The following is a 13095-nucleotide window of genomic DNA, read 5'->3' as shown; positions in this document are numbered from 1 at the left end:
CTCTTCTCTCCTGCAGACTATAAACAACAAGGACAGAACATTTTCTTGATTAGGTAACAGGATTGGAAAGGGGGAATGTTCCATCCAGAATAAGAAAATCTTGCCTGTGGTCATGTGTTAAACATAAGAAAACAAAGATGTTCCCATTAGGGACTAGGCCATGGTCTCCTCGAGGGCTGGGTAGTATCAGAGATAGGTAGACAGGGTCAGAGGCAGCTTTGGCCTCAGCAAGGACTGATGGGTAATGTACCCAACCCTCTCCCTGCCAAGTCAGGCGAAGTCTATCTGAAAATATGTGGATGAGGGACCCAAAGGGGAGGCGAGGACTGAATCTCATAAAAGTTGAATATTCAATAATGTTGGAGTTGAATTACACTCAGACCACTGGGCTTGTCAGGCTCCCTTCCGCCCCCACTTCTACCCTCTCACAAGGCCTAGCACACGAAAGAACTGGAGGTTGATTCTTTACTTTTTACTAATTATGTGACATGACTGAAGGTAGGTAGGCCAGGGAGGAAGACAGCAAGTCCGGCCCCAGGTAGGTAAGAGAGTATTTAGAGTGGGGAAGAGGGAGTGGCAGGAGAAATGAGGACAGACTCATCTGTTTTACCATCTTTGTCAGCCTAGGGGTAATTATTGTAATGGATGAATTCCCATGATTTTCAGCCTTCAGTACATTATTAACTAAACTTCAAATAATTCTAGATTCTAATATATATTCCTCTTGGCTAGAGCCCTGGAGCTGTTCATACATCTGTTACCAGCACCCCTAAGAAATCTTTCTGGACATTTTTGTCCTAATTGCTGCCCACCTATGAAAATTCATTTCCACAAATATACTGTATATTTATTTAGTAGATATGTTTGTGCTTTATGTATAGATGTATAAATGTTTAGTCAGTACAGGATTAATAATGATTAGAAAAATATTTACATTAAAAGTTAAATATGAACATTAACCCACTTTGAATCCAAACTTAACTAACATTCATCCCTTCTATTGTAGCCATTTTGCTCATTGGATTATTGAACAAGCCCTGGGGCGCCTAGCCAAAGAGACTGACAAAATTCCAAAGGTTGGGCACCATTTTGGGGTACGTGCATGTGAGCATTACAGGACACAAATATTTCTACCCAGCCTATTGTGAGAGATCTGTTCACTTACCTTGCGTATACGTATAGGCTAAGCAATTAGAAGTGTGCTCTCTAAGCATTGTATGGCACTGTTGTTGCCGTGTGTTCCCAGTCTTCTGCCATGGTGCCAGATTGTTTGTACTTATTTATGAGGGAGAGAGGAGAGACTTTCCCATCCATTGATTCATTTCCCAACAATGGGCTGGAGCAAGCAGATGCTGAGAGCCAGCTCCCCTCCAAGTCCTCTACATGGGTGGCAGAAATCCAGCATCCTCTGCTTTCTCCTGGAGAATTCGCAGGAAGTCTGATCAGAGGCAGAGGAGATGCGACTTGAACTAACACTTCAATATGGAATGCTGGCATCCGCAGCCATGGATTCACTTGCTGTGCCTCAATGAATGCCCCTTGTCAGGTTTCATCTGTACCTCGGGCAGGTTGTTCTTTGCATAAAGTGAACACTTAACTGCAGGGCCCCAAGTTCCCACTTGTAGGAGGGTTTTCCTTCCTTCCTTCCCATTAGGGTCCCACAAGTGTGGGTGTGCAGGACCCCTGCTCAACTTCCAGCTACTTCCTGTCATCGCATGGTGCCGTCTGCACACCCTGCTCCCAGAGCATCTTCTGCTGCCAGTAGTTAGTTCTTGGGAACTGGCCACAAGGCTCCGGCAGGAGCTGAGGGACAGCAAGTGGTGCAGGGGTAGCCTCTGCGAACTCAGCTGGGCCTTCAGACCAGACCCATTTGCTCTTGGACAAGCCCCTGCCCTTGATGCTAGGCTGTTGCCCTTGATTGCTCACCCAGGCTTAGGGTGTGGTGGAGGAGATGGTGCAAGTCCAGGAGGGGCAGCAGTCATCGTCAGGCCATTTGGGGTCCCAAGGATGGACATTCAAACTCCAACAGAACTCAGCTGCTGAACTTTCTTGAATTAGAGCTCAGGTGCCAGGAACTGTTCTCAGGGTCACAGCAGTGGCTTTTAAAAAAATTTATTTATTTATGGAATTGATTGACATAGTATTGAGTAAATAATATGTTAAAATAATGCAAGTTCAATTTTTCGAAACACATGTGTTGAGACAGTATCAATGACAGGATAAAAAAATACAAGTTAAATTAAGGCAAACATGTGGTATCTAACCTTTTGGGATTCGCTCATTTCCCTTAGCATTATAGTTTCCACAGCAGTGGTTTGAGGACGAGGCCAGGACCTTAGCTCCAAAGCCACAGGAGCTGGGGCCACGGTGCTGAAGCTGGGGCCTGATGGTTTCTCAGGCACCCTGCCTGCAGGGCACGCCCTCACTCGGAAACCGACCTGTGCGCTCAGCATTGTGGGTTACTGATTCCAGCACCCAAGGTCTTTGTGCTAGGTGCTGGGAGACCCCATTCTCAAGACAGGCTTATGCCCAGTACAGGGAACAGCAGGAGGAGGACCCACTGAGGTCTGGGAGCCCAGAGGAGCAGGTGGCCCATCGCATTGTGCGAGCACAGCAGCAATCCCAGATGGAGTGCGATGGTAGCACCTGCGCAGACACACGGGCCCATAGCAAGGGGCCCAGCCCCAGGCCTGTCCTGCACAAGCTCATGGTGCACGTGAGCCCACTGTTCTGCACTCCTGCCTGAGGAGCTCTTGACCGGGACACAGAGACGTGGGTTCCCCCAGCTCCATATGTGGTCCCTGTGAGTCCTGGGACACACCCCTGCCCTCCCAGGCCTCACAGCCTACAACACTCTCTCACCCATGGTCTCTGTGCTGCCACTTCACATGGCAAGCTGGCGGCACTGGGACGGCTCCTAGGTATGCGGCAGGTGGTGTATAAGTGGGGGCTATGCAATGGCCATGGATGGGAAAGTGTGCAGTCAGGGGGGCACAGAGCACCAGGTCTAAGAGGCCGAGGGTTGGCACCTGGGACCTTGGGCCCCCCAGGGCCTCACAGCCTGCACAGGAGCCCCAGCTATAATTGGCAGTGCCCTCCCCCTTCTCCTTAAAGGTCCCAGCCAAGGGAGAACCAATCCTGTGGGGACAGAGCAGAACAAAGAGCCCGAGGAGGAAGGAAACGCAGGGAATGGATGTGAGCAGGCGCCTCTGCGAGTCTGGGGGCTCCTGTGCCCCTCTGCTTCCTGACAGCTGGGGCAGGAAGGAGGGGAGCAGGAGCCCCCAGTTTCCCCTGTCAGGAGAAAAGAGGCACAGAGACGCTTGTAAAAGGACATTTGTGTCGCACTCAAATTCCAGCACAGTTGCTCTTGTGGCCGGCTCAGCAAACATCCGGGACCAGAAAGTCATCAGTGATGTCACGAGCGGCTCAGAGGCTTGTTCCCACACGTGATTGAGAGAGTTGGGGAGAAAGCTCCTGAAACCCTATCCCGGATGAGAGGCTCTGGGCTGCTGCTTCCCACAGCCAAGAGGGGTGGGAGGACACCCAGGCCCTGTTGGACACACAGGCCACTAGCCTGTGGGGGCAGCCCCAGGCCTTGTGTGTCCCCACACACAGCTGGCTGCCCTAGGTCCTGTTATCTACCTCTGACCAATAAACAATACTGCCCGTGGGGGCAGTTCCAGGCCCTGGTTTGTCTGTCCCAGCACACAGTACCCTGTCTTCTATCAAGACACACAGCCTGCTGCCCTGTGGGGACAGCTGGAGCCCCTGTGTTCCTTCAGTCCCAATACACAGCAGCTGCCCTGTGGGAGCAGCCCCAGGCCCTGTCAGCCCTGGGGACCCTGACACACAGGCCCGCTGCCCTGTGGGGACAGCCCCAGGCCCTGCCTTCTCTCTGAAACCATACTCAGCCACTGTCCCGTGGGAGGAGCCCCAGGCCCTGTTTGTCCCTGTCCCAGCTTACAGCCCGCTGCCCTGTGAGAGCAGCTCCTGGCCCTCTTGTCTGTCCTGCAGCATAGCCCGTTGCCTTATGGGGGCAGCCTCAGGTCCCACTCTGGCTGGGCACAGACCCGGCTGCAGCATCTGGGACAGGTTGAGCAGAGGGGCACAGGGAGAGCTTAGCACTGAGCTCAGGCTGCCAGGGGCCGGGAGTGGAGCATGGGGCTGGGTCAGCCAGGGTGGGCTGGGTGGAGGAGGCAGAGCAGGAGCTGGCTGCAGGACTGAGAGAGGATTTGGGCATGCGCTGGGCAGGTGGCAGCAGCAGCAGCAGCAGCAGCAGCAGCAGCAGGCCCAGGAGCAGCAGGAGGTGTGAGGGGTGCGGCCTGTCAGGGAGCCCTGGTGCTGTCCTTGCTTGTTCCTGCCCCAGCTGTTCTGTGTGCTGAGCCCTCCTTGCTGCCCTATCCCCCTGCAGGCCAGGCTGACTCGCCCCCGTCGACGAGGGTGGAGAGGGGCCAGACCTGTGTCCGAGTCACCTTCTGCCCGACGTTGCAAGAGCAGGCTGCCTTCTCCAGCGCAGGCCTCGCGGCTGACTTCGTGGTCCAGTATGATGTGGCCATGGAGGCTGTCGTGGGCGACGTGCAGGTGAGGGGCCCTGGGCGGCTGACGGAACATGTGTGATGGGATACCATGGGCTGCACGAGGATCTGCCCGGAGGGTGCTGCGGGTTGTACGTCGTCAGGACAGTCAGTGTGAAGGTTTGGGGGCTGCCAGGTCCGGAGGCCCATGAGCATGCAGACAGGCTGTAGGTATGGCTACCGAAGGTGGCTCCTGCAACATCAGCTGGCCCTGTTACTCAGAGTGCAGCCCCTGAGAAGCGGCCCTCCAATCGCCGCTGGTTGGCGGGGCTCGCCCTTGCTGCCAGGCCATCTGCCCTCAAAGCTCGGGGTCCTGTTTGGGCCACCTTGCTGTGTTTCAGCTGGGACAGGTACCCTGGCTGCCCAGAGCGCGCCTGCCATGTGAACAAGTCACAAGGCTGCGCTGTCAGCCCCCACTCCTGAAGACAACCTGGTGTTCCCGCAGCTCATACAAGCAGACCAGGAGGTGAGGATGCAGGTCAGAAGGAGGCTGTGGGGGTGGAACCTGGTGTCCCTCAGCAGTGTGCTTTCTCCAAGGAGACCTTGGGGTGCTGGTTCACACCGCACCTGCACCCTAAGTGGAATACGCTGCGCATAGGAGTAAACATGAGCCTCAGCCAAGTCTCCTGTCTCTGTGTGTCCCACATCACCCCAGCAGAAGCCCCCAGTACAACCTCACAGTCTCTCAGTGCATGCCATGTGAGCAAGAACAGCATGCCCCCAACTGTCAATTGGCACATGCCCTCATTTACAAGCCTAGCTGAGTCTCAGCTCATGTGCCTAATGGAATGGCTTTACCCAGTGTCTCAGGCCCAGTGCTGGTGACATCGGGGGCTTGAAGGATGTCACACACAGCACCCAAGCTATTGTCCGTGGGTAACTGAGAAGTGCCTTCATGAGGGACAGTATAAGAGGTGACAGAAGCAGGAGAAAAGATCCTGGCAGTCTGCCTGGTGGAGGGCAAGGCTGACTTGGGACTTAATGCGCACCCTGCTGCACATGAGGGGTAGAGAGAAGAGGCCCTAGCACTCTATGTCCGACCCATCCTGCAGCCTGCGGGGTCTGCGAGCAGAGACCCTGGCTGCAGAATGGCAGGGCAATGGGGCAGAGGGCTAGAGAACCTGCAGTGCATGCCAGACCACCTGGAGCGTGCCCTGTGTGTCCAATGGCTGAGAGAGACGAGGGATTTGGCGTGGAGGGGCACTTGTGGGGTCCTCACTGTGGACACGCCGCAAAGCCTACAGCATTAGGGCATCACCCCCAAGCTAGGAGCAGGGCACCTGCAACAGTACCACCCAAGAGGATCCTAGGTGGTTTCTGATGAAGACAGTTAATGGCTAAGCACAGCATCCAAGGGCCACTGTTTCATCAGGAAACCATGACTAGAGTGGGACAGAGAGCAGCAGGGGTCTAAAGTGACACACAGATGAACCTCAGAGGATGGTGCAGCCCATGATGGGCAAGGCACACAAGGGATCCTGGCCGGAAAAAAAGGATCTCATATGAGGGATGCCAGCTGGCAGACAGGAGCTCACGCAACGGGAAGCTGGCCGGGGACAAGGAGCTCACTGTTTGGAGAATATGGCGCTGGGGGTGCCGTGATGTCTCCTCATTCCAGCACAGTGGTTGATGGAATGCGTTGACCACCTTGTGGGGTATAGAGTGCTCCCTGCAAGTGCTGAGTCCTGGACAGCACTGTGTCCCTTAGGCAAAAGGTCTGGATGTGAACATGAGAACCCAGAGGGAGCAACTGGGAGCCACTGCACCGGGCAGCAACCAGCACTACCCTGAACGTCAGGGGCCCCTACAGGGAATGCAGCCCCATTGCCTCCACTGAGTTCTCCCAGCATGCTCTCCTATGCCCACATGGTGAGCTGCCCCACAGTGGGATGCACATAAGCACTGTGACAGGGAGACAGCGGCCAAAGATCCGGACGTCCTGGGGGCCCTGGCTGAGCAGCGGCCTAGAGGAAGCTGCATCCCTGTGGGAGAGTCCCAGGGAAGGGGCCTCTGCAAGAAAGCGGAAGTGACTATCAACTGGGAAATACATCAGGGGGTCGGGTCCACAGAGACTCAGAATCCACGCATGGAGCTCGCAGACTCAGTTCAAGTCCTAGCTGGCTCCAGGGCTCAAGAGACAGGCGTGGCCCTGAGGCTGGGCTGGTGAACGTCCTGGAGGCGGCCAGCCGACTGCTGCGCAAGCCACCAAGCCGGGGGCCCGAGTCCTGCGCCAGGAGCCTGCTGGTGAGAGTTTCAGGGGTTCAGGCACACGAGGTTTTGTGGGTGGAAGCAGAGTTCTCTGTCTTTCCATGGAAGTGAAAGGCGGGTGGGTGCAGACTGGGGCATGAGGCACGGAGACGCTGGTACTGACACAGAGAAGGGCCAGGCTGGGGTGCCAGGGTCAGAGCAGTGTGTGTGGACTCCAGCAGAGGCAGTGGGCAGCTGGGATGTGGCTCCTGTGGCAGGGAGGGCTGCGGAGTCCAGATGTACATACCGTGAGGCCCCCACCTTCTCCCAGCGTGCAGGGGTGTGTGGGTTGGGGTGTGTGGGGAGAGGCCCTTGAGAGGTGGGTGGGCAGGGCCCTTCTCTGTGGTCATGGGATGGAGTGTGAGAGAGGGGCAGTGAGGGCAGCATGGGGGGCAGCTGGGCAGGACTCGCAGTAGCCCCAGCTGCCAGGTGTGGGAGGCAGGCAGGAGGCCAGCTGCTGTGTGCTTGGCTCAGGCGGGGGCAGGGGGCATGACGCAGTCTGGGGAAAGGTTATCCGTGGCTGGATTAAGTGGGGATGGGAGCTGCACCTGTGTGTCTGCATTAATTGAGGTCTGGCGGGGCAGAAAGGAGCACGCTGTCCTCTTTTTGCCCACGAGACCGGGAGAGGCGAAATCCAGGCACGTGTTCGGCGAGAGCCTGCGGGGCAGGGGCTGGCCAGGCCTGTCTCCCTGGGCAGAGGCCGCATGTGGCGGTGCAGGACACAGACCCCCGCGGCCCTGGCTGAGCTGCCAGCGGTGTGAGGGGCTCTGGCAGCGGGCCCTCCCCTCAGCTGCCCCAGCCCCCAGGCTGTGCAGAGGCAGAGATGGAGTGGAAGGAGGGATCGGAGCCAATCCTGTCCAGGGCAGCCCAAGGCATCTGTACCTGGTGCAACCAATCCCCTCTGAACAAACAGCACGCTCAGCTGCTGCTGCCGCCTCCCCTGCCTGCTCTGCCCAGCAACAGCAGAAAGCAGGTTCCAGGAGGGAGGCCCTGCGTGTTCCCAGCCCCTGGCAGCAGAGAGCGGGGGCCCCCGGCTCCCCCTAGCCAGGGAGGTTAAAACAATACTTATGGTGCCTGGAGTCCAGGCACGGTGTCCCCAGGGACCCTCGAGCCTGCGCAAGCCCAGCTCTCTCACGGACGGGAACTCACATGCTGCCCAGATCCTGACCCCTGGAGGCCCAAGCCCCCTCCACTCTCACTCCCTCCCAGCCCCGGGCAGCCCTGGGCTGAGGGTCTCCCTCACACACGCCAGGGGCCTGGGGCTGCTGCAGGAGGTGGGAGCACAAGCAAGAACAGGCCTGTGTGTGCTTCAGGTTCAGGCGGGGGAGTGAGGGCGGCGTGGCCTTGACCGGCTAGCCTTCCTGCTTTCCCTCTCTCCCTCCAGATCTATGACGGCTACTTTATTCACTACTTTGCGCCCCGAGGCCTCCCACCCGTGGAGAAGAACGTGGTGTTTGTGATTGACGTCAGTGGCTCCATGTTTGGGACCAAGATGAAGCAGGTAACGAGGACCCGGGGACCTTGCTGTTCCCGTCTTAGCAGGCCCTGACGGCCAGAGGCTGGGACGGCGGAAGCCCGGGACCAGAGGTCCCCCCTCGATCTGATGGGCATGGCTCCACATCGGGGGCCCGGTGCCCGTGGGACAGGACCTCATGTGCCTGGAGCCTTTGATGCATTGCTCCACGGGGCCTGGCGTCCTCAGGACCCTCCACCATGCAGCCCAGGGCATGGAAAGTCCTGAGATGAGAGATATGGCTGCTGGAGAGTCACACGCCCTCATTCTCCTAACATCACACAACCCCGGGTCACAGAGACTCTGATCTTATCGGAGACCTAGATCCCTTGCCTTTGGCCACTGTCTCTCTCACAGACTGCTGGGACAGGCGCTGGCATGACGGGTCAGAAGCCCTAGGGTGCTGAGACCACATGCTTTTCTGCTTAGAGCACCTTTCCAAGGCTCCCTCAAAGCAGAACAGGGCACCGCATGCCATAGGGACTTTGGTGATTGAGCCTGAGCCCTAAGGAACATGGCAGACCCTGCCCCTGGGGACAGTGTCCAAATGTCAGGGGTCAGCGTCCCCTCGTGCCGGACAGCTTCCAGCCTAAGCTAGGCTGAGTCCTGTTCAGCCAGAGACTGACTGCCGGCTGTGGCTTGGGGACTGCCCAGCTGCTGCTGCTTTGGCTGCAGGGTCAGGGAGCACACCACCCAGCCGCAGCTTCCTCTGCTTGTCTGGGGAGGGGACAGAGGCTGGGGAGGCTGGGGAGTGCACTGAGCAGGGCCACGGTGGTCCTTAGGCTGAGTCCTAATTATAGAGTTCCCACTGCTTTCTCTCCCCTCACACTTCAATCCCTTATCTACAGTTCCCGTGCCATAGCTGGAGTCAGCGTGGACAGAACGCAGAGCTGACGATGCCAGTTAAGACAACAGCCCTCCCAAAGCCCGTGACTCTTGGGGAGACAGAACACAGCATCTGGTAGTCCGTGTAGCCTCTGACACTTGCAAGTCCTGCAAGTGACCAGCACAGCCTTTCCCCCTTGCCTGGGGCATGGCAAAGCTCCCTGGTGCATCCGCTGGCCTTGAGGTGCCCCTCCGGGCCTCACCTCTGCTTGTCCCATAACCTGGGAGCATGACAAAGGCAGAAGAGCTGAGAGAGAGGAAGCAACATCAGAACGAGACTCTTCTATCAGAGGTGTTGGCAGAATCACTTCAGGAATTGCTGAAAGGGGGCTTTTAAAGAAAGATTTGTTTAGTTTGGGTTTTGTTGTCATCATTTTCCATGATGCAGTTCTGTTTGTTTATTTTGAAAGTCAGAATTCCAGAGTAGGAGTGGTGGCAGTTGGAGGAGAGAGAGAGAGACAAGATAGAGAGAGAGAGAAGGGAGAGCTCTTCTCTCTGCTGGTTCGCCCCGCAGTCGGCTATAGCAGCCAAGGCTGGGCCAGGCTGATGCCAGGCACTTCACCAGGTCTCCCATGAGTTCAGGGCCCAAGTGCTTGAACGTGTTCTACTACTTGCCCAGGTTCATCTGCAGAGTTCTGGATTGGAAGTGGAACATCTGGCTCATGAGCTGCCTGTATGGAATGCCTATTTTGCAACCGGCAGCTTATTCACTATGTCACAATGCCGGCCCCCAGACCATGATTTTGTTTCAAGTATGGCTTGTATGCCAAGTGCTGTGATGGAAACAAGGGCCATGCGGGTAATACCGGCAGGTTAGGAAGCCCTAGGAAAATCTCAAGGAATGCTCACATCACAAAGAGCGTATGAGGAATGTCTTTGTGAGCGCTTCAGTGTCTGGGCACGGCCAAGACAAGAATCAGTGGATTTGGAACTATGTGACTAGAAATCTCCCAAAGTGGAGACAAAGGGAAAACAGAAGGAACCAAACAGCCTGGGAATGTCTGTGGCTTCCAGGAAGGTGTAGCCTGTGTCCTAGGTGAATAACAAATGCAGGAGAATCCAGGAAGGTAGACTTGAGTTGATAATGGATATACTTTTTGCAAGATAAATGGATGGTGTGCACCAAACCACACGTCCAGGAGGCCATCCCCCAGTAGGATTACAGCTCAAACCTACAGCTGGGTGTAGTGTTTCCCATGAGCAGTCTGTCCTGGAGAAAGTCTTCCATAGAGGGCAGAGGACATCACAGCTCCCCTCCACCAGGAGGCTCTGACTTCTGTGAGAAAGCAAGGAAGCAAGAGAGTAGAGGGAAGTAGCCCGAGTACAGCAGGAGCAGCCTGGCTAGCTCGGGAGTCTGTATGCGTCCAAAGCATCCTTCCACAGTGAAGGGGAGATAAAGGGTCCAGAGACAAAGAGAACCTGAGAACTGTCGCTCAGAGAGTGCTTTGCAACATGTGACAGATGTTCTCCAGGCAGTGGGAAATGTCCTGTGCTAGACACCATGAGCCTCCTTGAGGACAGTGAAGGGTGTCAGGTGAAATAGCTGACGGTGAAATGAAATATAGTTTTCTTCTTTTGTGATCTAACAGATACAGCATAACATCATAATAACATCAATGTAATCGCCGAATTGTGTTAATGTTTATATGAAGATTCTTACAACAGTTTCTCTTCTTTGAGGCTGATGTACTGGAAATTCTGTGTTCTCGGATGTGTATCTACTCAGTATAAATGACTGAAATTAAGGACAGGCATTTTTTAAAATTACTTAAGTTTAAAAAGTTTGTAAAGCAAAAAAATGAGTAATTGGGCTACCCAGGAAATTTTAAATTATTGTCTGTATTATTTACTGTGCTTCAATCACCTCTTTTGATAGAACATTTTAAATATTCAAATTAAAAACAGAGCCTTCTAGCCATGGATAAATAAACATCAATTCTATACTTGTTTATATGAATTTCACTGTAAATATAATGGCACAGACTGTAAATTACAGGAAACTTTATATGATGCTGTGATTAATAAAAGTAAATCCCGTGTTTACTACATCACTTACCTAGTCGATTTGGGGGCACATTACTTATTAATCATTATTAAAATAAAGAGAAATAGAAACATTTAAATATCCTCTATATCAATAGAAGTGTTAGCCTTAAGGCAACATAATAACTCTTAATGGGTGAATGTTCCCCAAAAATTATGAAAACTAGATGATAATTTAATGGTATTTTTAGGATAAAATAAGGCACATGTCCTGCAAAATGTTTCTGAAAATGAACTGAAGTCATGACCTTTTCAGGCGACTAAATAATAAGAGAATTTATTACCTGGAAATTCAAACTAGAAATATTAAGAGATGCTCTTTGGGCTACAGGAATATTAGTGTAGATTTATGGACTTACCTGTAGAAAGAAATTTAGCTTTCTTAAATATCACACATGTGTGAAAAAATGGATAATGTCTGAATGAGGTCACAATATTAATTTTTTTACCATGGAATTTATAGCTTATAGAGCCAAAAGCTATTGAAAAGTCACTGTATAATAAGGTAGCAAACTAAGTTAAAGTTTTTATGATTTTTCATTATTTGGGAAGTGGTAAAACCACTAAGTTAAGATAGACTCTAATAGACTATGCATTGATATTATAATGGATGGTGTGTTTGTATCAGGCAAGGCTACATACACATTGAATCCATAATATAAAATGATAAAGTGGTCATTTGGATTGGATAGCATATCATAGATTTGTGTGCACATCTTAGTACAAATGCTAAATATGTAAGTAAAATAGAAATAAAAAGAGTCACAAATAAATTCACAATCACAAAAAGAGATTTTAGCACAATTCTTATGGTAACCAATAATGAAATTGGTTAAATATATAATGTCAGTTGAACAAGAATATTTATTAATTTAACATAAACTCCACTGGATAGAATTTACATTCTTTGTAAGTTATACTTTCTTCATCATTATATTTTACTGTACAATTATGTTCATCATATGTACGTGATCGTGTGATATGGTATCATTTTTTTCATTATATTTGTAAAGCTAACACTAACTAGATATTTTTGGGCCTCAGTATGATATTAAGTACAGATACATTGCACATACTGGAAAAAGAAAAATCAATGTTTCCTGTCTTTGACATAATTTTATGAGTGGAAGCTTGGAACCTGTTTGTTCATTTGTCCGTACAGTTTATTCTAGGTTATTGTGAAATATAGTTGCCCCAGTATGCCGTGAAACAGTAGGAATTTATTCCCTCGACCTAACTTGGAGTTGATACCCATTATGGAAACCCTCTGACTCTCACATGCCTTGCCGTCTCTAGTAATCACCATTCCGAGTTAGAGAAAAGCAGTTGCTGGAACCCCAGTCTGTTTTCTATACTGGATTTAAGGCCAGTACAGACTGCGTGGTTTTCTTGTAGTTAGATCTGCTGACCTGCGGTGGTAGTGGTGGTGGTGGTGGTACTGGTGGTGCTGGTGGAGTGTGTAGGGTCTGTGGAAGCTTTCCAGTTATCTTGTCCCAGCAAGATGGAGCTTCCCTGGATGGTGACCCAGGGTAGGACTGCGATATGCTTTGTCCTTTTCTGTATGTTGGCTCTCTGAATCTGGTCAGGGCTTGTCACCATTTATTTACTACAATTTTCCTCAGTTGATCTCCTGATAACGTTTGTCCTTCCTTTGGTGTTGCTGCTTTGCTGTGAGTGCAAGGCTTCTCTATTCAGCCATCTTGTATCCTCTTCTGGTGTGATGGTTTGATATAGATATACATAGCATAATGATAAAATTAAGGCAATTAGCATATCACAACATTTATCACTTTGCAAAGAGAACACTTAGAATTTCTTTCATAGCTATTTGGA

This window comes from Ochotona curzoniae, unplaced genomic scaffold (assembly GCF_017591425.1).
Source record: "Ochotona curzoniae isolate NIBS_2020 unplaced genomic scaffold, NIBS_Ocur_1.0 contig_1274, whole genome shotgun sequence".
Lineage (NCBI taxonomy): Eukaryota > Metazoa > Chordata > Mammalia > Lagomorpha > Ochotonidae > Ochotona > Ochotona curzoniae.
Note: the sequence above shows the minus strand (reverse complement) of the source record.